General features: G+C 40.7%; 1 long non-coding RNA gene across 1 annotated transcript in view; it reads right to left on the reverse strand.

The window, feature by feature from the left end:
• LOC145438227 (uncharacterized) overlaps positions 1–18,587 on the reverse strand; it is a 442,041-nt gene extending 423,454 nt beyond the window's left edge. Inside the window, exons 1-3 of the long non-coding RNA XR_013914889.1 lie at positions 18,061–18,587; positions 17,820–17,994; positions 15,334–16,437 (exon numbers count right to left, since the gene is read on the reverse strand). This is a non-coding gene — a long non-coding RNA (uncharacterized LOC145438227). The remainder of the gene's footprint in view (positions 1–15,333; positions 16,438–17,819; positions 17,995–18,060) is intronic.
• Positions 18,588–25,665: the final 7,078 nt, after the last annotated feature.

A 25,665-nucleotide genomic window follows, 5' to 3' on the forward strand; every position in this document is an offset into this window, starting at 1 on the left:
TGTTTGCGCACAATATAAGTTTATCATAAGTCCTACACATTCATGATTTCGTCCTAGTTTGAGTTTTAGGATATATACAGATCGAGTGATAGAATGATTTTCCCTTACATCATTACATCATTCGCCGTCATATTTCGAAACAATGTTAACCATGATACATTTTGAACTCTCTTTAAACCCTTTTCCACGTTTTTTTTTATCAATACATTAAAATGTATTTGGGGTGGTCGAGACAGCACTTCATCAGTCCCCTTAAAAAATATTGGTCTTGGGCCCCATAGCGTTATAAACCAAAGTTGCCCCCATAGACCAAACCTCCATCGGGATGCACGCTTTTAACACTACTTTTGAGCGATTGTTTTAGCTTATTAAATTCAAAGACCCTCACGATTCCAAATTGGTATTTTTTACTGCCAAATATTGCCTATGGACAATTGGACATCGTGGTTCTCGGTCACCATAAAGGCAGTCCTTCTCTGCAAAACTTCAAACGTCTTGGTACGTCATGGCGCGGTAGTGGCTGGCGCCAAAATGCCCAATTCTATAGTCCACTGATCGCTAAATCGCCCATAGGGCGAGAAAAATTTGAAAATATTGCATAAATTTTCAAATAGATACTCTATAATTTATATTCATTCACGAAATAATTTTGAGACCCCTTCGAGCTCGTCCGAGCCCAATTTAAGAGGTTAAGTTACGGTCCTTGGGATACTATAAAGCTTATTGTCTTAGTCGCTGGATTCCGAGCAGTGTGCAGCTGAGTGAATTGGCCTTGCTGTTGAGCCAAGCTTGCAATTTTTCCGAAATTCGCCGTCCCTTGGCCGAGTGTATGTCTTCGTGTTTTTATCATAGAACCGACTTTTATCATACTCCTTAAACACAGCGACCTGCCCGGCACTAACTATACTAAAAGGACTGGTTTACCTCTGACTCCAGTAAACAAATATTTATTCCTCCGAACTTTCTTTGAATTTCAAATTTCCGCTTTCCTTTTTTGACATCCTTTATGAGTGATGATGACTCATAGAGATCACGGGCACTGATTGAATTGTTACAAATTACAAATAACAAATTAGGGACTTGGAAACGCATCACGTAACAATTTGAAACACAGACCGTGTAATGATTAATGTGGCAATGGCAACAGAGAAGGGTTTGGTGACTTCTTGTGACTATAATTGTAACGGCACAATTTGCTGCATTATGACTTTATTTCGAATTTGGATTACGCTTGTGAAGTACGCATAGCCTGCGTAATCACACCATGTTAATGAACAGGCTTGCTAGTAAACGAATTTGAGGTTCAGTATATACATCCTATGGTTTTGGTCGACGCAGCAACATTGAAAAGTAAGTTTTATATTTTGAATTTCAAGCAGCATTTTGCGGGCCGCACAGAATAGCTTCGCGGGCCGCATTTGGTCCGCGGGCCGCACTTTGCCCAGGCCTGTTCTAGACTTTATTCCGAAATAATCAAGTTGGTGGTTTACCATCACCTTGCCTTATAGAAACTTTAGTAGAATATCTTATAACTCCCCACGTTCACTCAAACAAATCTAATTTGATACTCGAGTACTGATCCTTAATTTTTTGTGAAAGACAGTGTGAAAGGCGCTGTCAGATGGTACTCGACATCAAGCAATTCTGCTCGAATACAAGTAGAACTACAGATTTTAAAGTATGTAAGTAAGTAAGTAAGTATCTGGTTATGTTTGTAGACTGTTTCTCAACTTCTACCGTTCAGAGATTTTGAGCAGAGAAGTAGGCTACATGTCTTTCTCCAAAGTACTGAGTAGGTTTTTGTCTACATGCACCAACTACTCAAGTGTTGATGATATAGGTCTGTTTCAAATTCAAGACAGTTTCAGTATTGAACAAAAATGTACCTTGAATACTAATATTTGCAATAATAAATGTTATTTGCATAAATGAAGAAACGCCACTTTTACAACGGTTCGGTATGATTTGTATATTATTCCACTCTCGTTATTGGACTGCGATGTGACAATGAGCTAAATCTCGATGCCTGGGCTTCCACATTTATTTTTTCGATTTATTCTGCCCTATATAGATTTAACATAAGGAAGGTTATTTCACTCATAAAATTCGAAATACGTATTTGCTCGAGGTAAAGTCATAACGCTTGGAGTGAAATTTCACGTGGTTTTCGTTAATATCCGACTGGGCTAATTTAGAAATGTAAATTGAAAAACTCAAATATCGCATAGTAGGACTTCGCAAATTTTCGATGTATTTTTGCCATTTTTCATTGTGATAAGTCATTCGAGACGGCGAAATGCATTGTAGGAAATAGATGAAACTGGAACAATTCATCAAGACATCTGAAAAAAGTACATTACATTTCCACATTTTATTAGTAGGTAATCGAAATACCACAAATTGTGCTAACCTTCGGAGTTGTTAAGTAAAGAAGTACTCATACTTCTTCAGAGTACCCAAGTAGGTTTTTTGCCTACATGCACCAAATACTCTCAAGTCCATTGGAGTGATTCAACTTCATGATAGTTATAGTATTAAGCAGAAATATACCTGGAGTACTAACGTTTTACTTACTCGAAAATGACTACTTCTATCTACTTCTTCTATTTTAAAGGATTCCTCGCTCGACGTGAAATTTTATGAGATTTGCATAATATCCATCATGTAGGCTCCCTTTGAAGGGTACTTCGTAAAACTCATATATTGCACTGTGAGAGTTCGAAAATTATCGATGTATTTTAGTAATTTTATTGCGGTAAGTCATTCTGCAGCGCGAAAATGCATCGTAGAATATAGATGAAACTGACACTGCTCACCAAGAGCACTGAAAAAAGTACATTTCAACATTTTAGTAGCAATAAATTACTAGTAAAGTACAAGAAGTGATGATTTCTAAGTGAGTTGAAAAGTCAGTATTTGAAGGTATAGTTTGCTCGAAAACCGAACACTCTGAAATAGAAGTAGATGCAGTGTAAATATTTATTCACTTGATTAAGGATAGCGCAAGCAGGCCTAACCTATACTTGAGTACTCCAAAATGAACAAGTACATCGCTATCGACTCCCTCCACGTATAAAGTGACTAAGTTTTAGACCACTTTATCGGTACTTGACAGTTTTAGTTTTAGATTAAATTTGGAATAAAAATCTATCTCATTCACCCACTTGGAAATCTCTTCTGTAACCTGTACTTGAGTGTAGCAAGTAAATCTCATTTATTAATAATTCTTCATGTACACTTGATCATATTTTATGACTTACATAATTACTAGGGATGGTGTGAACCTCTGAAAGGTTCAGGTTCGTGTGAACGCGAACCTTTTTGAAAGGTTCTGTGTGAACACGAACGTGAACCTCGTGACGTCACGTGACGTCATATTGCTAATTCCAACCCTATCTTTCAATGAAGTGATAGCCTATATTAATGCACACGATACCTAGCGACGACTCGGGCCACATAATGCCATAATGCTGAAGTACATTTTGGCGATTTAAACGTCACTAAATGTATCAACTGGGGCAATCATATGATATATTACTCCCATAAAATCAATATCATCCGTCGTTTTGCCAATAATTTCGAAGAGGTGTTGCCAGGGAATATAAGCTTACGCCTTAACGACCTTGACCAGACCGGGCAATGTATTCGGTGTATGAGTATTGCTACATTGGTATTGGGCAGAGTGTAATACAGGTTTTCATACTTGCTAACGATATTAGGCTACCACAAAAGTTATACAGCTGTGACCAACACCTCAATCGCACGGATTTGGTTTTAATGATACAGTAAACACATGAAGTGAAGATAGACCCCGTACGCTAGCTAGATTTGTTACATCAAAAAACGATATCAATCTCATTGATTGATTGAATCGCTCTCTACATGTTATGTATGTCGCTCGTGATGTTATGTGATTGCGGGTCAGCTCACAGCAGAGAGTCACTATATATATTCACAAACGGAAAGTTGGATATTTAGAGCAGAATTTTTGTAACAAAGCAAGTAAAATCTTTCAGATTGTCAAAGTGCATGCTCGTTTTGAGTTTTTTTTTATGCTGCCGGCGTCATTCATAGAGTGGCCCGCAGTTGAAATGCAATAAATTCGAACCAAAGATGTCATTATGAAGTGAAAATTGTTATATATGAGAAAGGTTCACAGTGCAGAACCTACCAAGGTTCTGTTGTGAACGCGAACCTCCAAATTCCCGAGGTTCACACACAGAACGCGAACGTGAACCTCGCGTTCACACCATCCCTAATAATTACTATTCACTATATTTGATGTCTGTCAAATAGCAGCATATGTTACGGGGGGGGGGCGTGAAAGCATTGAAGGGGGCGCGAAGAAGCGGTCAACTGGAAAAATTCTTCGCGCTCGGCGCGATTTGCCTACATTTCAAGCGTGTTTCTCTATATATAGACCTGAGTTCATATTCTTAATTCTCTCATCAACACTCCTAACCTTCCATGCCATCAAACAATCTGCAGGGGTTGCTAGCATCCCGGTTGGGTTTTGTGATATGGCAATAAGGGGGGGGGGGCGAGAAATTTTTCATTATCAAAAAGGGGGCGTGACTAAAAAAAGTTGAGAACCACTGGTGTATACGGAACAGATACATATATGGCTATGTGGTTGCAATCTTCAAAAAGGTACCTCCCTCAGTAACCAATTTCCCGTAGGCCATGCATAAAAATGAGGACAATTACATCAACGATTGGTAACTTGTTGTATTATGTAGCTAGTAATTAGTGCAAGTAAGTTCGCAACTACTGTTCAAGGCCTTTTCCGCGTTTTTACTAAGCATCGTCGTAAGGACAGACAGCCCCAATCAGCTAATGTAAGTGTCTATGTATGTATTAGGGGTCTTATACCGCTTGACGAATGAAGATGAAAACCGCGCCTACTTCAACGTTGATGAGTGTTATCTGAGAGCTCATATTATCCGCGAAGATAGAAAGTCCTAAATACACATCATAATAGAATATCCGGCGAATATAGCCTTGCATAAACATCATAGTTTTCGAAATTTATTCATAATCTGAATGTTAATTAAATCCAGAAAGCGTTATTCTACATAATTTTTACATCATCACTAAATGCCGGCGGCGAGTCATTTAAAGCTTGTCATAGTATCTAAGATAATTGGCGCTCAGGCGTAGCATGGAATCGCTAATGATGTTTGTCGTATAATGTAAACTGTATAAACACCTAAACGATAAGTTCGGGAATTTCCATGTTGATCAAATACCATAAACTTTGCTAGCTTTCATATTAAGCAGGGCGATGGGTATTCGTTGAGGTGAATTAACATAAAAAAAATATTCCCGCGCCCTCCTAAGCCTGACTATTCCTAACCATATAACCTGTGGCGCGGGAATATTTTTTAACATAATGCTAAGTACTGTCCATTCTCGGTAATGCCCATTCTCGGTCGTGTCTTTCTAGATAATAGCATCCTCATTAGAGATTGGTTACGCTTGTACGTAAGATTTATAATACTGAAATGATTTTCCATCATACCTCCATCATTTGTACCATATGGTTGTTCTCCTCGTCGTTCTTACGACGCATCTCGCTGATCGTCCCATTGACTGTCGCTAATTCGTTTTTCAGTTGATTTATATCCTTCAATGTAATAACACTGGTCAATACATATTTTAGGCAGACAAAGTAAAAGTGGTGTAGAGGGTTCTGAAGGACACTGATTTCGACCATTACCTTAGTTTTGTTTTTGGCTCGATTTTTGGAGATGATCCATAAGGCTATTTTGACTAAAATACCGCACTATAAAGTTCAGAAATTCAATCTTCTTCTGCACGTTGAAGACTGCTTTAAATCAAAATACATCTACAGAATTATATTTCGGGATATTAGAGTTATCATAATTGGAGACTTTCACGAATATCAAGTACATAAACGAACTTCAATCATGTAAATAAGTATTTATCTAAATACTCACCGTTACATTAATCGAATCAGTTTTATGTCAACCACCTATTTTAAATTCAAAATATTCAGTTGGAATATAATATTAATCGTTAATACCTTATCTTGGAAGCAAAATTAGTTCCTTTATTATTTACGGTTGTAGGCAATTTGGTGCAATTTTTCGAAAGGTTGCAGCAATATTCTGCCATAATATGTTCGTCGCATCTGCACTGATACCTAGCACTAGCACTTTGTTAGCTTTCCGAATAATTATCCATTTACAAGTGAAAAGAGATGAGAAACATGTGAGTATTTTAGCTAAGCTTTCAAGGCTAGATGGCTTCATACTCCTCTTTCATCTTGGTAGAATGACCAATTGGTACTGGAGAAAACATATTTGTATTGTGCAAAAGTGCAATTTTTAGGCCTGACAAACTGCTCTTTTAAAAGACAAAGTTCTCGCATCACTCCATGTTAATATTGATGGAATAACTGAACACGACATGAGTGCTCATTATAGTCAATTATCTATTTATGCGCAGTATAAAAGTAGAAAAATCGAAGATTAACTTCCTACCAGGTGAAATATTCAAGCGTAAATACGGTGATTTAAAGTTTTTTAAGGGTAAAATATCGTCTTGTCTAGAGTCAATATGACAAAACTAATGTGATATTCGTAATCAGCAACCTTGAAAACCCCAGAAAATGCTCTATATCAGGGGCGGGCAACATACGGCCCGCGGGCCGGATTCCCCGTCTTACATGATAATATGGCCCGCGGCCCAAGTCTGCCGAACTTCCAGATTACTTGGTTAAACGTCAAAATTTATTGACTGCATTACTGCCTTGAAATCTTAATTCAGGATTGCACCGTGTGGTAATTGATCAGAGAGAATCAGACAAGGCGGCGCCTGTATGACAATGCTGTTCTCAAACCCACATTAATTTCGTCATTATTGGCGAGAAATGGCTTTGAATTGACTTTACTTTCGTTACAGTACAGTAAATACGATTTTTTCCTTGTATATGTGAATAAATGTGCGAATAATGTATCAATTTAGCAATCCGGCCCACCAAGTACCTAATTTTTATATGTGCAGCCCACTGACTGGAGAAGTTGTCCCCCCCTGCTCTGGACGTTCTACCAATTATTTTTTCATTTTTTGACCAGTGTAATCGGTATGGTATGGTAGCATAATTATACAACTGAACAAAAAACATTTTTTTAAATGATAATTTTTCAAAACGCCGTTTAAAACATTTTTTAAACTGTGTGTTTTCAAACATCTTTTGTTTTAAATGCAGCCCTACCTAAGTACCTATGACCCTAAAGCCTCCCAACCGCAGTAAGATATCTTTTTCTCATAATTCGGAATGCGATTGGACTTATGTCTGTATAGTATGCATATTGTTTATGTTTTGGTGGGAGGAGAAACCCATGAATCCACTATTGAACGATGTTCGAAGAAAATTTCCACATAAATAAATTGAATAGTATATTCACAGTGAAATGAACCCGAATATTTTCGGCTGACAATCGTCAGCGGTAATCGCCAGCAAGTAGTAGAGAATAAGAAAGAACATTGTATATCAACAATGCTATAACAAAATATGACGTCACCAGCATGAAACTTCGAATGAGAGATCATTCATTGCACTATTCCCCATTTCAGTGCACTGAACGCTCTCTCATTCGAAGTTTCATTCTGGTGACGTCATATTTAGTGAGTGATGTGTGAGTAACGAATGTCAATAGCTTTATATTGGTATAAATATATTCTTTTCTAGTGCCAATCTGGAAAAACCAAGGTGATATTCGTAATCAGCAACCTTGTAAACCCCAGAAACGGCTCCTAGCTGTTCTGCCAATATTTTTTTCATTTTGTGGACCAGTGTAATAGGTATGGTATGATGTCGCATCATTGTAATTGCGTTTTTTGTAGTACAGGCGGAAATCAAATAAGGGGTGTCATCACTAGGGATGCATTTAAAACAAATGATTGTTTAAAACAATTTTTTAAAACATGTTTTGAACAGTGATTTATATAAAGACCTTTAAAAAATTGTGTTTTTTTCAAGTTGTAAAATCATGCCATAATTGTGTAAATACTTTATAAAAACATGTTGTATGAGCCTACGGACAATCACCAAACGATATAGAGCTAGCGCGTACTCCTGGGTCAATCTTTCCTCTAATTTTTTACGAGTCTGTGCATACTCACCAACTCAATGCGCTGACCCTCGGACAACAGTGCGTAACGACTAAATACAAGGTCATCATTTCGGATTTTTTGTGCGGCGCAACTTAGATTTTCTGCGCGCAGAGACCGTCTCAGCACTGCGCATTTGCGCACGTGCGCAGCTTAGAGGGAACATTGCACCGGGGTACAGCTTACCACACGTTTTTACTCCCTTCGCACTACCTTTCTAGATAATTAGGTTAAATCAGTGGTTCCCAACCCTTTTCGTCTCGTGCCCCCCTTGGCCGATATTTGAACTAAAATTCCCCCCTATGAAAAAATTACATGTGACTAAATAATGTGCTTTCTAACGCGCAACCATATGTTGACTGAGCAATTAATAGCCAAACATATTCAGCTATATGTCCGAACTATGGCGAGTGCGGACCGAACTAAACTTTGGTAAAGTACTGTCAAATTTGACCTGTTTTTGACCGGTTCGGTAGCCGCTGACGAAAAATAAATCAGCAGGTCCGCTTGCTTTGGACATAAGTTGAATCGATGAATTTGGTATACGGTATGTTTTTCACGTTAGCAGATATGTTGGCTTAAAAAGTTAAACAATTTCACCAGCGGCCTATAGTGCTGAATTCAGCTTGACGTTTTCCTGCTTAGTAGCACTTTGGTCGAGAGGCTGTGGCAGACCCAACGAAATCGTCTCGTGAGCCTCACTTTATCAGGGGGTGTAATATCTACGGAAGGCATTTAAACATACACCTAGCTTGAAATCCGCCAAAGAAACATACAATTGTAAAGAACTAAATTGTACTTAACAGTTCTATACCATAAAATTCTAAAAACCTTTCCAACCCAGTGTTTTTTCCGATGCAATGCCAAAACCAGATTTCCCCTGAAAAAATTAAGCCAGATTCCCCCTAAAAATTTCAAAATTCACCCAAGTGGGGAATTCCCCCCCCCCCCGGTTGGCAACCACTGGGTTAAATCGATTCAAGACAAGTTAGTCATATTGGTTAAGAAGGAAGACCGTATCAGGTCGTGGTGTGGCATATCCGCTTGCAAGAGCGAGAACAATTTGATTCGCGTTCTGGAGGCGTCATGATTGTGCATTTTGAGAATTTCCGTTTAACACTACATGGTTATACTATGTGATGTGCGTCAAATCATTTGGCGCTCCATAAAAAGGTGATCTCACGTTCCAGGGGTTGCCGACACCTGCTATGCCCTATCTCGACAGCTCAATACTTTATAACTGGGGTATGCATATGGTGGCCCGAGAAATCGGTTTCTATTAATTTGGTATTCCACGTCTGATCATATCGCTGGAGTGATTAGCTAGAACAGTGCTGGTTCCCAACTTTCTTTTGACTCATCGCCCCCTTATCAAACATGACGCAAATTTTCGCCCTCCCCCATAATTACGGATTCGATGAAGAGGACATATACACTGGAATTTATTCACCCAAGTCTGATCGCGGGTCAATTTTCTGCAAAAAGGCCATTTTCCCGAGGTCGTGTAAGTGCTCGGAAAACTTGTTTCCGCGTCCAATTTTCGTTGCGTTGACATTTTTCGCATCATATGCAGACTTAGCCCTCTCCACGTGCTTTTTTGACCGTGCTGAGTAACTATATCTCACCTATCGTTTTAACATTCTCTCCCCCCATTGCCCCCCCCCCCAGTCGGCCCTTTGGTGCTTTTGTTTTTTGTCAAAATCGCGCTCGTTGGGAACCACTGAGCTAGAACAAAACACCAAAACTTGTATATGACGATAACGCATGTGAATTTATGAAAAAATGTAATCCATCATCCGAACAAGTTTTACGCACTTGGCGGAATCAATTTCATATATTTGCGAGCTTCATATGTGTTTTAATGCGGAATTTCGATGATAACTCTTACCATCCGCATTAATGATTTTGAGTGAGATTTTCAGCCCTGCAACTACTATAGAAAATATCTTTGTGATAGCTTTCTCTATATATTGTCCGCTTGTCACGGAGGTTGAATTGAATAGCGTTGGTTTATGGGTTGGTATCATCCTATTACTTACTTTCGAGTAGTCGTGTCCCATGGCGAAAGACGTCTAACCACGTTGTACGATCTTCGTAATTGGGACACACGCTTGAAGTGTGATATATGTAGTGAATAGACTATTTTAATACAACAGTAGCGTCTTTATTTTATTAGCTGCAATGAATGAGTAATAAAATGGCAATATCGTAGAAAGCGTCAAAAATATTCGAAGAAAGCTGCGGTCAGATTTCGATGCATTCAAGGATTGACATCTCCTGCGACGAATACGTTACATTTTCTCGCTAACATATGGTGTGTCGTTCTCAAATTAAGTCACTTACGCGATGGTAGCATTGCTAAGAGTCTCATAATAGGTCACACATTGTGGTAAATTCATCGACAGCGGCTCGTCACAAGACGAGGTTGAAATAAGCAGACGTGACAAACCGCGCGGCACTTTGTTTGGAAAAAGGACATTTTATCATATAAAGATAACAATCTATACAACAGTAAAATTCAGGTAGGGTGTTTTTATTGACCCGTGCACATTGTTTACAAGCATTCAATAAAGGTTATTATGCACCCGAAGGTTGCCAGAACAGTAAGATGTTCACAAATAAAATGAATTATATATAAATATCTATATCAATAAATATGTCTTCCTAAATTTAAATCCAGACTATATCTAAGTATCTAGTGTAGCGTTCCGCTTTTTACGTGATTCAGTCATTACTGGATGCGATTGCCCAGCGATATATTGAGCTCCCTGGATTGTCCGCACTGCGAGATCGAGATTTCCTCTGATATACTATGTAGTTGCCGAATTGTTTTTGCGCAGTCAATTCCTACCCATCGACTTACAAGCATCGCCTTTACAACAAAAGCGGCGCGATGCCGAACTAGGCACACTTAGTCCCGGGATCAAAAGATTACAGTGACATCACGAATTATATAGAGGGGAGATAGCGTAGTGGTATAATCCACATCCGCAACACCAATGAGTTGTGCGTTCGCGTCCGACCGAGGTCTATTCCAGAATTCCTATTCAAGTGTTGGAGGCTTATATACGCTCCTCCTCGTCCTCTCTTCTGTGTAAACGGTGCCTTATAAAAAGCCTAGAAATGGGTCGTGAAAGTCGGCAGCTACGGCCTGGTGTAAATCACCATAGTAGTCGACAAAGACCATGAATACAACAACACAAACAGACAAACGAATGATATGAATGCCCGAACAATCTATACTCGGCCTGAATTCATATGCCCAAGAGAAAGAAATCATTCTAATAGTATCCTAATCGGTGAATGATAGTTAACATTTCAAACCGGCCGTTGCACAGCGTAACAGCCGTGACCTAATAACTTGATTATTGCAACATAACGATTCATAGAACGTGAGATTCCAATATGACCACTTAATTTTATTTTAAATACCATTAATTGCGTCTTTAGGTACACGAGTAAACAGTACTTGCTACTTATCTAATGGGCTGAAAACAAATTTCTTGGTGATAGTTGATTTGTTAAAGATATTCATAAGTTCGAAAACAGTCCAAACGTACCAAACTCGAAACTCCGGTGCCACCAACTTTAAAATGTGTCAAAAGTACGAGATGCGGCACGCAAAAGTGGCAATTGGCGGCAACAATATCCATTATAGTTGACATTTCTGGCTCAGTGGCTCATAGCATCCACCAAACTAGCATTTACAATGAGATTCACGTACTAACTTATGAGTTTATTCATGCAAACATATCAGAATGTCCTGACGTGACAGGCAACAGAAGACGAATTACTATCGTCGCTTACTCGACGCAGTACAACACAATTCGGTAATTGTTATCAAATAATGATAATGTCCAAACACGATACACATCAATGAAGGCTAGAATTTCCGATGTATTAAAATTAAATCCAATATCTATTAGTTAGGCCAGAATCAGCATTGAGGCTTTTTAAGAGTATGATTGTTGAACTCTTAACTACCAACCACACGCCGGTATAGCTGCAAATACAAACCTGGTAGTTTTTATTGTCTTGTCCATTTTGTTGCAATATTCAATATTAAACTTGAACCCTTACCGCATGATCTACGTATACTCGCAGTAGATTATTCATTCACCAACAGAACTAGATTTTAGAATTTTGATATTTTAATGATTTATATGTATTTTTCGGCTGCCGAGTCCGAAAATGACACATGTTTCTTTAAATTGGGTCGACTTTTTGAGATTAGAGGGCTTCTGCTAAAAATGATAGTGCCACAACATAGATCTCAAGAGTGACGCTTATTCATAGACAGATCGAGAAGGAGTTTGAAATATGTATTGCTTATCAATCGTAACAGATATGCATTTCTTCCGAATGGCCAATAAACAAAACTAAAATAGGAGTACAACTATAAAACATTAAGACGCTACTACAGAAACTGGATTAAACTCTCATAGATGGCTGATCTGTGTGGACTTTAAAATGGTAAATTTGTTGCTCAAACAGCAAAGCGACTATACAAAATAGCCATGTTTCATCTGCCTGTGGGATATCCGAGCTCGCAATAATCACTTGATGATCAAAGGGTGACCAGCTGGCCACTAAGGGATTCAATGAGAGTAGGTGAAGCTAACATCATAAATGAACCTTTGCTAGATAGAACATCATCATTCCACCGCTGCACATAACACTAGCCTTGGTGAAGCAACGTTTAAAAGCCTTGCCTGCAACTAGGGATTGCCTAAACCAGTGGTTCCCAACCAGGGGGGATTCCCCCCTTGGGGGGAATCTTGAAATTTTTGGGGGGAATCTGGCTTAATATTTTCAGGGGATATCTGGCTTTGGCATAGTATCGGAAGATACACTGGGTTCACAAGGTTTTTAGATTTGTATGGTATAGAACTGTTAAGTAGAAATTAGTTCTTTACAATGGCATGTTGCTTTGGTGGATTTAAAGCCCGATATAGGCCTATGTTTAAATGCGTTCCGTAGATATTACACCCCCTGAGAAAACGACGCTCACGGGACTATTTTGTTGGGTCTGCGACAGCCTTCGACCAAATTGCTACTAAACAGGAAAACGTCAAGCCGAATTCAGCACAAGGCCGCTGATGAATGCAATATGCCCTAACTTTCCAGTTGAACGAGCAGTAGCTGTAGATAATAGGTATTGATAACTTTCAAAACCTGAGGAAAATCTCTCCTGCGTGGTCGCTTGACTAAAAAAGAAAAAGAGGCTCAACTCCCGGAATAATACAGTTTTTCTTTCACATTAACAGGTGGTTGACCGAAAAGAAACCTTCCCGGTCCAGCTCCGAAATAGCTGCCGTAGCGTTCCTACAGTGCTGACTTAATGTATATCAGTCGAATTTGGCCCTATATGTAACCAAAATCCTCAAAAAAGAAGACAAAATCTCAAAAAATAAGACACTTGGGCGTCCTCCGAGGACACTTTAAAAACAAACAAAAAAGAGGACAAATCATCTTAAAAGAGGACGTATGGTAACCCTATAACTAGATGTGCATCACGTGACTCACGCTGCATACTGCTTAGTCGGCTAAAAGCAGCATAATTGGTAGTCCTATATTCAGGACCGTAACTGCCGCACCCAAAACCCCCCAATTAAGTGGGGCCGAGTTCGAAGGGGGCCCAAAATTATTTCGTGAATTGTTATAAATTATAGAGTATTTTTTAAAAATTTATTCAACTTCTTCAAAAATTTTTCAATTCGCCGCATATATTTTGATTATTGGGTACTCTCCCCAAAGAAAAAATACGCAAGATTGGAAATGGGCATATCAGCGTTGGCCATGACCGCACCACAACGCACCAAGACATATAAAGTTTTAGGCCATGTAACATGTGACTCCAAGAAGTATGAATGATCGGCAGCGAGAAAGCCTTGGCCGTAAAGGACTGCTTTTATGCTGACCTAAAACTTCGAAATACGAAACACTTCGTTATATATACAAAATACATATAGGTTTGTTTGTCCATATAGGTGCCTAAATGACTGGCGCCAAATGTTCTTATCTTGGCAATCTGAACCCCATAAGACAAATACCATCACGCAGGAAAGAAAATTATATGCCAGTGAAGAAATGCCAATCTGAAATCGTGTGATCTTCCAGTTTAGTAGGTTTAGGCAATTCTACATTTTTTGATATAGCAGACATCAGGATGTCACGAAATAGCATCATGTGAAGAAGTCATACCTATAGGGGTCTGCCCGCCCGAAGATGTTTAATTTTACGGGGTCTACAGTTTCAAGACACCTCTCACTCAACTCTACCGGTAAATCGGATTACGTGGGCAAAGAGGACAACCACGCAATTCCCGATCTTATTCACCGATCTTATCATGAATTATCGAAATATTCGGGCGTCGCGCTGTCTCAATACACAGTACAACTTTAATTTCATGGCAAAAGCGAACAACGTCATGCGGGGTCAGTTTATCAGCCTATGGGCGCCCGGGGTCCTGACGAAGTGCCGTTACGTTCCTGTCAACGAGTATACCCCTGGATATGTTTAATTCCTATTGAGGGGGCCGATACCTTTACAAACACACCTCACTCAGCTCTACCGGTAAATCAGATTACGTGAACATAGACAGGATGAAAATTGATAGCAATACATGCAATTCCCGATCATATTGACCGATTCAGTCATATACCTTTCTCGCGCTTCGCGCGTTTAGACGAGAAAAGCTGATTCACTCAACGGACACCCAATGCAGCAGATAAGTAGCGGTAAACAGTGTACAGTTTTGAAATCTCCCCAGGGCAATAAAACTACTCCGAAATACCCATGATGACTGTTTGGGTCCGTTTCATAGCCGTAGTATTCGTGCGGCCCCGACCGTACTCTGAAATGTTATATTTGGCCCTCACACCGAAAAAGTTTGGGAACCACTGCTCAAGAGCAAAAGAGCCAGGCAGCATTGTTGCGTCCTAATGCCAATCTCCATAACAATGAAAAATTCGAGGCTGATTGTGGGGGTTCCAGGGCCATGAGAGTAATAAAATAAATATTTTCGTAATCGGTGCAGAGTCAGCATTCGATTGATACCCGTTTCACCAAATTTAATGCTCGGCAAGCCGGTCAAAAATAACCGTCAAATTGCCTATAGCCAAATGGAAATTGTGACGTGAATCAATATCACTGAGCCGTGAGATTTGCTCGTGTCGACACCATATAGGACACTATGGCCCTTTTCATACCAGGGTTCCGGGGATAACATTTCTCGAAAATGTTTACCGGAACCCCTCTATGTGAACATAACACTGGTGTTTCGGGGCGGTATGAACGCACTTATTTTCGGAGATTTTTACGGGACCGACTGAGTATGAACACGAATGGCGCAGCTGGGTTCCCGGAACGCTGTCAATCAAACTTTTAGTTACGGTAACGCGCTGTTCATTCCGACTGCTTGTATTTCGAGGTCAGCTACCTGCGGCATTTTGATCTTCTAGTGTAATGGTGTTGGGAATGTATTATTCTTGGATTTATATTCTGTATGCTCACAATACGTAGTCACTGACCACTAGTCAGCTTCTTTTTGCTGTGGTTTTGTAAACAGAGCACGGCTAAAAAGGTAGAACACCATCTCCAAATGATGCAGCATTGGGTGAGTTGCCTGAAAACTTTAGTAGGACTTCAACACTAATTTGGTAGGTTATCTTAACCCTAACCAAATTTGTTACATCAAAGGCTAGTTTCTAACCACGGATATGTTGTGCGTAGGTTAGTCACTGTCATATACGCCTACTGAAAAGAGGATTTAGTAACATCTGCTTTGATAGTGGCAGCACAGCAGAGAATGATGTCCTTAGCTCTGAATCACTAACCAAAATTGAAATTGTATCAACGGGCTGGTAAACCATCGTACATCATCCAAGCCATAATTTGGTTTTCACCTATGCCTTCATTTTCTTGTTACAACCAAGTCATTCCTTTGTTATGCAATGCTAGGCAAGTGTAACTTAATCTGATCTTTCCGCAGGTCTAGATGGAGGATACTGATGAAAAAGGTGGAACTGTGCAAGTGTGCATTAAAGTTTCTCTCATGAATAAAATGAAACAGCACAAACACATCTGGTTAAGCAAGAGCATTGTTTATTGAGAAAGTCACACAGGGCATTTCCGACGTCTGGGCCAGCGATACTTGGATCACCACCAGGACTTCATTGCGTATACCATCCTCTGTATCATTCTGGCCTTAGCGGATTGCAGTTTCTGAGAAAAGCCGGACACCGCGCCTTCAGTCGACCAAAATCTTTCAACCTTCATGTGTGCTGTGCTAAGTTTCTGAAAAAGCAATTGTGAATTTAAGGGCAGCAGAAAGAAATTTATATTACATATTTGAAATTAGCTTCAGCTTATGCTCTGTTTGTGTTTCAGGGAAAAGGCTTCATGAGCCGAGGCTGAAAGGGATAGGCTGCGTCATCAGTTATGTAGGCTAGTACAGAAACCTCTGGCTTCCAATCATGAAGTCATCCTGACAAACTTGAATGCAGCAAATGCATGTTTGGTACAAATGTTGCTGTGGTAATTTTTTACCCACCCACAACATTCAGACTTGTACAAAGTACTGGAATTTCAAAATGCGCAACTTTAACTACCCAACTACCCAATTTTTCAAACTAGCAACTAGAACAGGGGTGGTCAACCTTTTCAGCCAAAGGGCCACATTCGATGACGAACTATTGTGCGGCCCACTAGGCGCGCGCCAGACGCGAAAATTTTTTGAAGTTGATAAATTAATAATATTGTCACTTGACTATATTGCAAGCCTGCAAGGACTGGACTATTCAGCACCTGGACATATCTATATCGAAAGCTTCGTCCAACATGCGTCAATCATTTTTTGCCTAGGTTTCATAGCCGACGGTATTTCTGCGAGCGTAATCGGGAGGTTGCGAATATATATAGTTAGACTCAATCTGATACATTAGGCGTTCTTTCATTTTCACAAAGGGGTAACAATATTAAAAGCAAGAAATCGAGTTACAAGATGTTGCGCTAAGCGTGTAGAAAATGCTACGGTATGCTATTCAAAAACTGGCTGACATTCCGCCATGACAAATATAGAAATATTACTATGCACTAGGGATGGGCAAAATCGGGTACCTGAGTGATTCGATTCTGAATCACTTATTACGCTTCGAGTCGAGTATCAGTTCAGTATCATCATGATGACATCACAACACAATGTACTATGCCAAAATTCAAATGTGTAGGCTACCTTTTATGCCACCACAAAGAACATAACGCCTACTGTCCGTCACATTAAAGATACTTTGGTGTTTTTCGACCATACCGATTTCATTGCACTGCTTGACAGTGTTACGGGATGATCATGACTTCGGAAATGTGTTATTTCCAGCAACGTTCGTAGCTTTGTACTATATCTCGTATGTTGCGACACGGCCAATCAAGGTTTCAAGGCTTACTCAGTGGAAAATAGTATCAAAACTACGGTATAATTCTCATTAGTAAATCAACTTTCAGTATAATTTTAGTACTCGAAAAATAGTATTTTACTACTCGACTCGAATCAATAAAGTTAATGCTCGATCCAGATTCGAGTACTCGAATCATTGTGGCTAGCCCTACTATAGGCACCAACAATTATTTTTATTAAAATCAACTTGTGACAGTTGCCTTCATAAAATACATCTGATGTTTACCTGGATCTATAAACGATTGGCTTCATTGGCTAGCCTCCAAAGAGCGACAGCTACTCAGCAATCAAGAGAAATTGAGTTCGTATAATTTGCTGGCTGCTTTTCGTTATGGTCTCGAAGCTTGTTGCAGAGTATACCAAATGTTTCTCTCACGGATTTCTAGAATTCCCTGGTTTCTCTGTACAGTATACATAAGATTAGATTTACCAAAACCATTATACAGCAACCACAAAGATAAACTGACTTTGTCGTACGCAGATGTGATCGGTGGTTCTTTTCATTCCAGGACTCTATCCTCTTTGCTGGCTTTCAGTTTCTACTCTCAGCTTCGGTTGATAATATACAAGCCATGAACATGCTCGGGCTCTATTACTGATACAGGTATATTGAGTATAGATCCCCATACTCCATACACATCGAGAAGGCATATCCGCAACATCCCATAGCAAAAAGTTGGAGCCAATTTCTCCGCATCTCACGAATATGCCTCTTTCACGTCGTTTTCCACAAGCATATTACAACTGGAACACCCCACAGACATGGTTTCGTAACTGTCAGCACTTACGGAGAATCGCGTTCATACTGGCCATAATTTCCCGCGAATTTACCGAAAAAACGACCTGTATGAACATAAGTTCGCGGTAACTCTAAATAGGTATGAACGCGCTCATTTCCCGGAACTGTTTCGGTAATTTTTTCTCTATGTGAACATCGCCTGTTTCGGAACTTGTTCCCGAAAGAGTTTCGTAAATCCGGTATGAAAAGGGCCTATGGTACTGTTATGTTCGTGCATTTACGTTTTAGTGCCGTGCAACTCTTTCTTTCTATAGGATTAGTAATTACAGTCAATCATTATTTCCTCGTGTGTCGTGCTGTATTTATACCCTGTGTTCTGTTGTCTCGTAGTCTTTCGTTTTAACTGCACTCTGGATCGTGTCGCTGCCTTAAGTTATTCTGCTGTGTAATGTACTGATTCCATATTGCTACCTCGTCGTATTGAGTTATTGTTCAAACAAGATCAAGAACATAACAATTGGTGTCAGAAGTCGGATTCATATTTATTTCTGCGACTGAGATACATCATGGAAGCAAGTATATTGAAAATTCATGAGAAGCAGCAAGAGATTATGGCGCAACAACAAGCGAAGAGCAAGAGATGATGGTGCAACAACAAGCAAAGCATGACGAAGCAATGGCAAACGTCATGACAGAAATGGCGCAATTGACGCAGAGCTTGAATCCCGGTGCGTCAGCATCTGAAGCAGCCGCTCCCAAGTTTGACTCGTTCGTAAAATCAAAGGAAAAGTGGGACCAATATCTGCAACGATTCAACCATCACCTAGCAATTTACGGCATTTCCAACATGGAGAAAAAAAGAGCCTGTCTACTCTCATGGGTCGGACCTGAAACGTACTCGCTCCTGCGTAATTTGTTTGGTGCTGCTGATGTCAATGCGCAATCCTTCGACGCGTTGACTGAGAAGTTGTCTACACACTTCCAGGACTCGATTCATGTGCAAGCTGCCAGGTACGAATTTTACAATTGCAAAATGCAGCCGGGACAGTCATACACCGATTAGATCGCTACTCTACGGGGAATCTCCAAGGATTGCAACTCCACATGCTCAAGAGAAGGCTGTAATCAGAGCTACGTTGATGAGCTAATGCGCGATCTCATCATTAAAGAAACACCGCACGCGGATGTGAGACGGCATTGTCTAACACAAACCAATCCATCTCTTGACGACGTTCTCAAAGTAGCCGCAACAAACGTGAGAACGCTGGAAACTGATAGGGTTATCCAAGGCGAGAGTAGCGGTAAAGACACTTCCGTCGTCAACAAAATGACGGGAAGTTATCATAAGGGGGAAAAGCCTTCCAAATCCATCCAAGGCAACTTCCCAGAAAGACTGAAATCCTGCAGCTGCTGTTACATCGATCACCAGAGAAAAGACTGTCAATATCGGCATGCGGTATGTCAGAAATGTGGTCGTAGAGGTCATATCAAACCTGTGTGCATGTCTACCCAACCTAGTATCACGCAACAGGTCACATCCGTCAAATTTTGCTCAGTGTCGCTCCTCTCCTTCGACATCTACCAACTATATCGACACGTGAGAAACCAGCTCTGGATCAACTCCAGCATCAACGGAATTCCGTTGCCGACACAGTGGGACACTGGTGCACCCTCCACCATGGTGGGATTGACTGGGTACAAAACTTTGGGCTCTCCGAAACTCTCAACATACCAGTGGCGGCTCGTCCTATAGGGCAACTGGGGCATTGCCCCACCTAAAATTCTGTTCAATAACAATTTAACCATTTATAGACGCACAGCGCTCAATATATATCGAGATCACAGCGAAACCCGCGTTCTTCTTGTGCTTTCGCTTGCAAATGCCCAATGCCCATACATAGCGAAGTCTCCGCGAAAATCGAATTCTCTTCTGTGTTTTCGCTTTGTGAATGCCTAGCCGGGGCTTGCCCCGGTAGCGCTCATAACAAGCTTTCACTATCTATTCTCTCAAAGCTGCGCACAATTAAGAAACGTTGCTTTAATCTCTCCTATTCGTAAAATGGCCGAGCAACCGGGGCAAATATGCTTGCTCGCCCCTAAGGTGTGATGTAACAATCGTATCTATATCTGAACTCGGATACCGTGATATGCGTTGAGTCGACCGTTGCTGGTACAGGTCGATTTTGATGGTGTTTCACACCATGATAATTCTTGAAACTTGGTATGTCATGTCGTGATGGTGGTATTTAACACTGTCCTAAGTTTCAGGGTTTCTACTCAAAGTTTAGGGTAGTAATTCCGTTTCCAAAGTCGAGTGTGTGCTGATCGGTCATGTATCTCAAACATATTTCACGCAAAGCCGGTATTGGTCTCCATTGATTTTAACGATGCTCCTTAGCTAGATCCGTCATGAACTTTTACATGGTATGTCTTGATTTTAGTATCGAACGCTGTGCCAAGTCTCAAGGTTGACACTCAATGATTAGGGCAGCAATTTCGTTATTAAGTTCGAGTATGGTAGAGATGTGCGCTGATCTGACACTTAGCCTACCTAACGCATTGCGGATTTCACGCAAAAGCCGGTGTATCTGTGTTCCATACTGAGATAGGTGATGAGATGATGATATCATGAAACAGTTTACTAACATCCTCGGTTTGCATTCAAATATTTAGTTTTATTTTATATTCTCCAATGTCAATTTCACCGTGGAATGGTGGCCTTCGGGCCATTTGCTCACAATTACAACCCCTGTCAAGCGCGATAGCTGTTTCGTTTTCGATGGCGGCTAACAGCTGATCGCTTGATCAGCCGATTCCTCAGTAAATATTACGCAAAATTCGGCGTTTATCTGTTCGTATTAATTTTGACAGTGTACCATACCGAAAACGGTCATGAGGCTATACTTCTCGATGATTTCATGTAACAGTGTACCAAGTTTTCGGCTTTCATCCACGTATTTATTCGGTAATATATTTTCCGAAGGCGATTTTGCAGCAGACATATAGACACTATAGACCGTAAGCCGTATGTGTCGTGTGACAGTCTCCAGCCTCAAGGCCAGAATCTCCCAAGCTGTACCGGGACCGAATTTCCGACGCTGCTATCCGTAGTTCTTCAGAATGATGTTTTGGATTCAATATGACATTTCCTTGTCCAATTTATGAGATAACAATTGCGTATGTGTCCGAACTCGTTGACCTTTCCAGTTAGGCATACGCAATCTCTCGATTTATAGTCAGTTCCATTTCTGCAGATAAGTAGTCAGGTCAAGTGCGAACATGAATCGTGTTGAATCTTTGCTCCGTACGCCGTTTAGCCAGCTGCCTTTAGAGCAAAAATTAGAGGTAAAGCGACTAGGTCCGTATCAGCCTAGAAATTGCCCATTGATCCAATCGTACGCCGGAGGAAAGCGCACTCGTGCCTTTTCTTCAGCGCATTTCGATAAAAATGAATGGCTTACTTATGGCGAGGATAAAAACGCCTTGTTTTGCTTTTACTGTCTTTTATTCGACAGTGCCGGTACCGGAAGCAGTGGCTCTTGTTGGAACGCATGCTACTAAGGATAACCTGATGATTGATTCGTGGCATGGGAACGATTCTTAGTTCGCGTACATTTTGTAAAATAATTATTTGAATAAAAAACAATGAATAAAACATTTGTTACCGCACTTCAAGTCACGCCACCGGCAAACCTCTCGCGGCACCTACGTTAAAAATCATTGTTTACGGGAAATTCATGTGGCCATCATGAATGTTGAAAAACGCTACTGTGACGTCATATTGATAACAAGTCGCTTGCGGCCCTTGCCCCACCACCCGATATTGTCACGAGCCGCCACTGCAACATACCATTGCTCTTTCGTAGCGTACGGCAACAAGCCACTGAAAGCAGTGGCGTAGCAGCCACCTGGCGGTTCTGGCTCTGCGCCAGGGGCGGCAGGCTCCAAGGGGGCGGCAAAATGAGGCTGCACAGTGAGAGAGATGCCTGCATCATCGTGATGGTTTGAAGACGGAGATGCGATAAGGACTTTATATTAAGGTCATCTAGTCTGCACCCCGTTTTTTTTCTCCTCCGTGATTGCTGGGCGTCTAGCGGGATAACCGCGGATACCAGTTTTCGAGTCTTCGGTCTGACCCGGCCGGGGATCGGGCCCACAATAGGGTTCTGGTTTAAATCAGGTTTTTTTCGTTGATTTTTTATTTTAATTTCACCATTTTGATTTTTTTGATTTTTTCAAATTTTCTGACGAGATGCGTCTTAAGGGGGCATCTAAAAGCATCTTAAGGGGGCGCGAAGAATCGGTCAAATGAATTTTTTTCGCGCTATGCGCGATTTACCTGCAATTCACGCGTGTTTCTCTATATATAGACCCAGTTTCTTATTTTTGAATTCTCTCATCAACAGTCATAACCTTCCATGCCATCAAACAATCTGTTAGGGTTGCTAGCATCCCGGTTGGATCTTGTAATATGACGATACGAGGGCGCGGAATTTTTCACTATCCTAAAGGTGGGCGTGTCTAAAAAAAAGTTGCGAACCACTGCTCTAGGACGAACACAAATTAAGTTATAATCATATGAAGTTGTTCAACTTGAGATTTTAACAGGGTTAAGAGGCTGGTGCGGAGCAGTGAAACCACGTTTGATCGTAGTGCAACAACGTTTGATGTTTTACAGTGGTTGTTTAATGCAAAGCTACTTGATTCGACACCGTATTTATGCTCGTGTCTGAAACTTTATCTGAACATTGGTGTTTCAACTGCGAGCTGTGTGAGGAGCTTCTCAAAGCTCAAACTGATTAAGTCTTATATATTTAGTTCTATCACGATGAATAATGATCGACTATCAGCTCCATCCATTCTGTCTATAGAAAGAGACCACGTTCAAAAACTTGAATTTGAGGATATTATCGCTGCTTTTGCTTTGAGGCGGCCATTGATTTTCTATTTGTACAATACATTCGTTCGCTATTTCTTGTTTTTATTATTTTTGGCGTCATTAACGTCGAGACGGTGAGGCTGAGAAGCGGTATTTATTTGTAATTATTCCTATTGACAAGATTACTTGAACATCAATCTATGTCGAAATTTGATGCGGTCTACCTAGGGGGGCGGCATTTTCAATAGAGCCAGGGGCGGCAGCACATGCTGCTACGCCAGTGACTGAAAGTGAAAGGTATTTGCACTGTAACCGTGCAGGTGGGTTCCGCAGTTCGAGTTGGTTTAAAATTGGTAGTTCTCGACGAACACCGTGGGCAAAACATTTCTGGTCTCGATTGGAGCGATGCTTTCTCCATGACCGCTAAGGGAACGTCTGCTTTGGATGCAATTTCCTCGCAGATGGTCAAATCGCAATCATGTAATACTATTGACATTTCTGATTCGAACAACAAATTGGTATCTTTCAGTCCAAATTTCCCTCCGTTTTCTCTAATGTATTAGGACGATGCACCAAGACAAAGGTGACAATTCACTTGAAACCTAATGCCAAGCCCGTATTCAACAAGCCACGTCCTTTGCCGTTTGCAAGGCAAATCGCTGTTCAAACCGAATTGGATAGATTGGTATTCTCGAACCAAATAATTATAGTGATTGGGCAGCACCAGTGACGTGCGGTGCAATGAGGCAGGTGAGACAGTGCCTCACCTGTCGTCTGGGTGAGTAAGTGAAAATCGTGAAAACCCGCGATGAGTCGATGATATGATGTTTTATATCGATGTTCATAGATAACTAAATTTGAACATCTTTATCCCCTAACATCATCAATCTGCATAATTAATATTCAAAAATACAGCGCCAAACGTAAGGTGAGGCACGGGAGGGTCGTGCCTCACCTGCGACAATGCAATTCATCACAAATAGCCCGGAATTCGTAATAATTGGTATCAATCATAGGCTATCGTCATACTGATTCCGAAAATCCAAATATCAACAGTGTCAGAGCACCAGAACCCCCTCAAAATCGCCAATGAAGGTGACATTCGGCTTTATTACAGACAATGCCATCGCAGAGAAACAATTGCCAGGTGAGGCACAAACGAATCTGATTCATGCACTATTCGCTAACAATTGGACAGTCGAAGCGCATTGGAACTAGCTATCGATACCGTAATCCAACAGTCTTGTAACTAGGAATTATAAAGTAGCGACGGCCAACACGCAATGCGGAGCCAATACTTTCCTTTACCTGTGTAGCTGTTATGTATTTTACATCCATAGCTATGTTAAATGGGATATTTTACATCCATAGCTACGTTAAGTTGTGGTATGTGATAGCTCCTTGCATAAGCTATATTGACGTTGTTTGTGTCCTTCATGCTGTGTTCGACTGCGATACCTATAACCCCTATTAATTGTGGTATGTGATAGCTACACTTACTTAGCCTGCGTTGTCGTTGTTTGGTCAGTGGTGCCACTCTAGTGTTTTTACACTAGATCTAGTGTATTTTGACTTGGCCTAGTACATTTTCCTTCGAAATTCGGCAAATACTGTTTTTTACTGAACAAATTTGTAACTGAGGATGATATTATCATGCGCTTCGAATAATTTATACCGGTACTTGAAGAGATAGTAATTACTATCCGTCTAAACTTGCCCATTTAGCAAAATAGCGACTAGTCCTACATGTATTGTAAAATATGGAATTGCAACAGCTATTGGTGTGCAGGTGCACAGAAAATGCTATCTATGCCCGCTGCCATTGTTACGTGCGTACGTGTTTGTGTTTGTGTGTGTGCTTGTATGTTGGGGGGGGGGGTGCCTCACCAGTCATGAACCTCGCCGCACGTCACTGGGCAGCACCAATTGTTGCCGTCACTAAATCTAATGGATCAGTACGCATTTGTGGTGACTTCAAAGCAGTGAATCAACAGATTCAGCCCCTGCTCTCCTTGGATGAAATCCTTCACAAGTTATAGGGTGGTTGTATATTCACGAAAATTGATCTTGCCGATGCTTATATTCAGCTAGAATTAGATGATGATGCGAAGAATTTGTGTGTCATCAACACGCAATTCAGTCTATTCCGTTATCGACGCATGTGTTTCGGAGTCGCATCTAGTCCCGTAAATTTTCAACGCTGTATTGATGCCATGATCACCGGCTTATCCGGTGTTGCTAGTTTTATCGATGACATAATCGTTACTGGCATTGATGGACGCGATCATTTTCGCAACTTGTCGCTACTCTTTGAGTATCGAGTATCTTGGTCACAATTGACAAGGATGGCAAACGCCCGTCTAACAAATCCGCTGAAGCAATCAAACAGTTGCCTAAACCTCGGGATCAATGTTCCCTCTAATTTTTCAAGAGTCTGCGCAAACACGCGAACTC

This window comes from Botryllus schlosseri, chromosome 4, assembly GCF_051294905.1.
Source record: "Botryllus schlosseri isolate E-star chromosome 4, Bs_hap1, whole genome shotgun sequence".
NCBI lineage: Eukaryota > Metazoa > Chordata > Ascidiacea > Stolidobranchia > Styelidae > Botryllus > Botryllus schlosseri.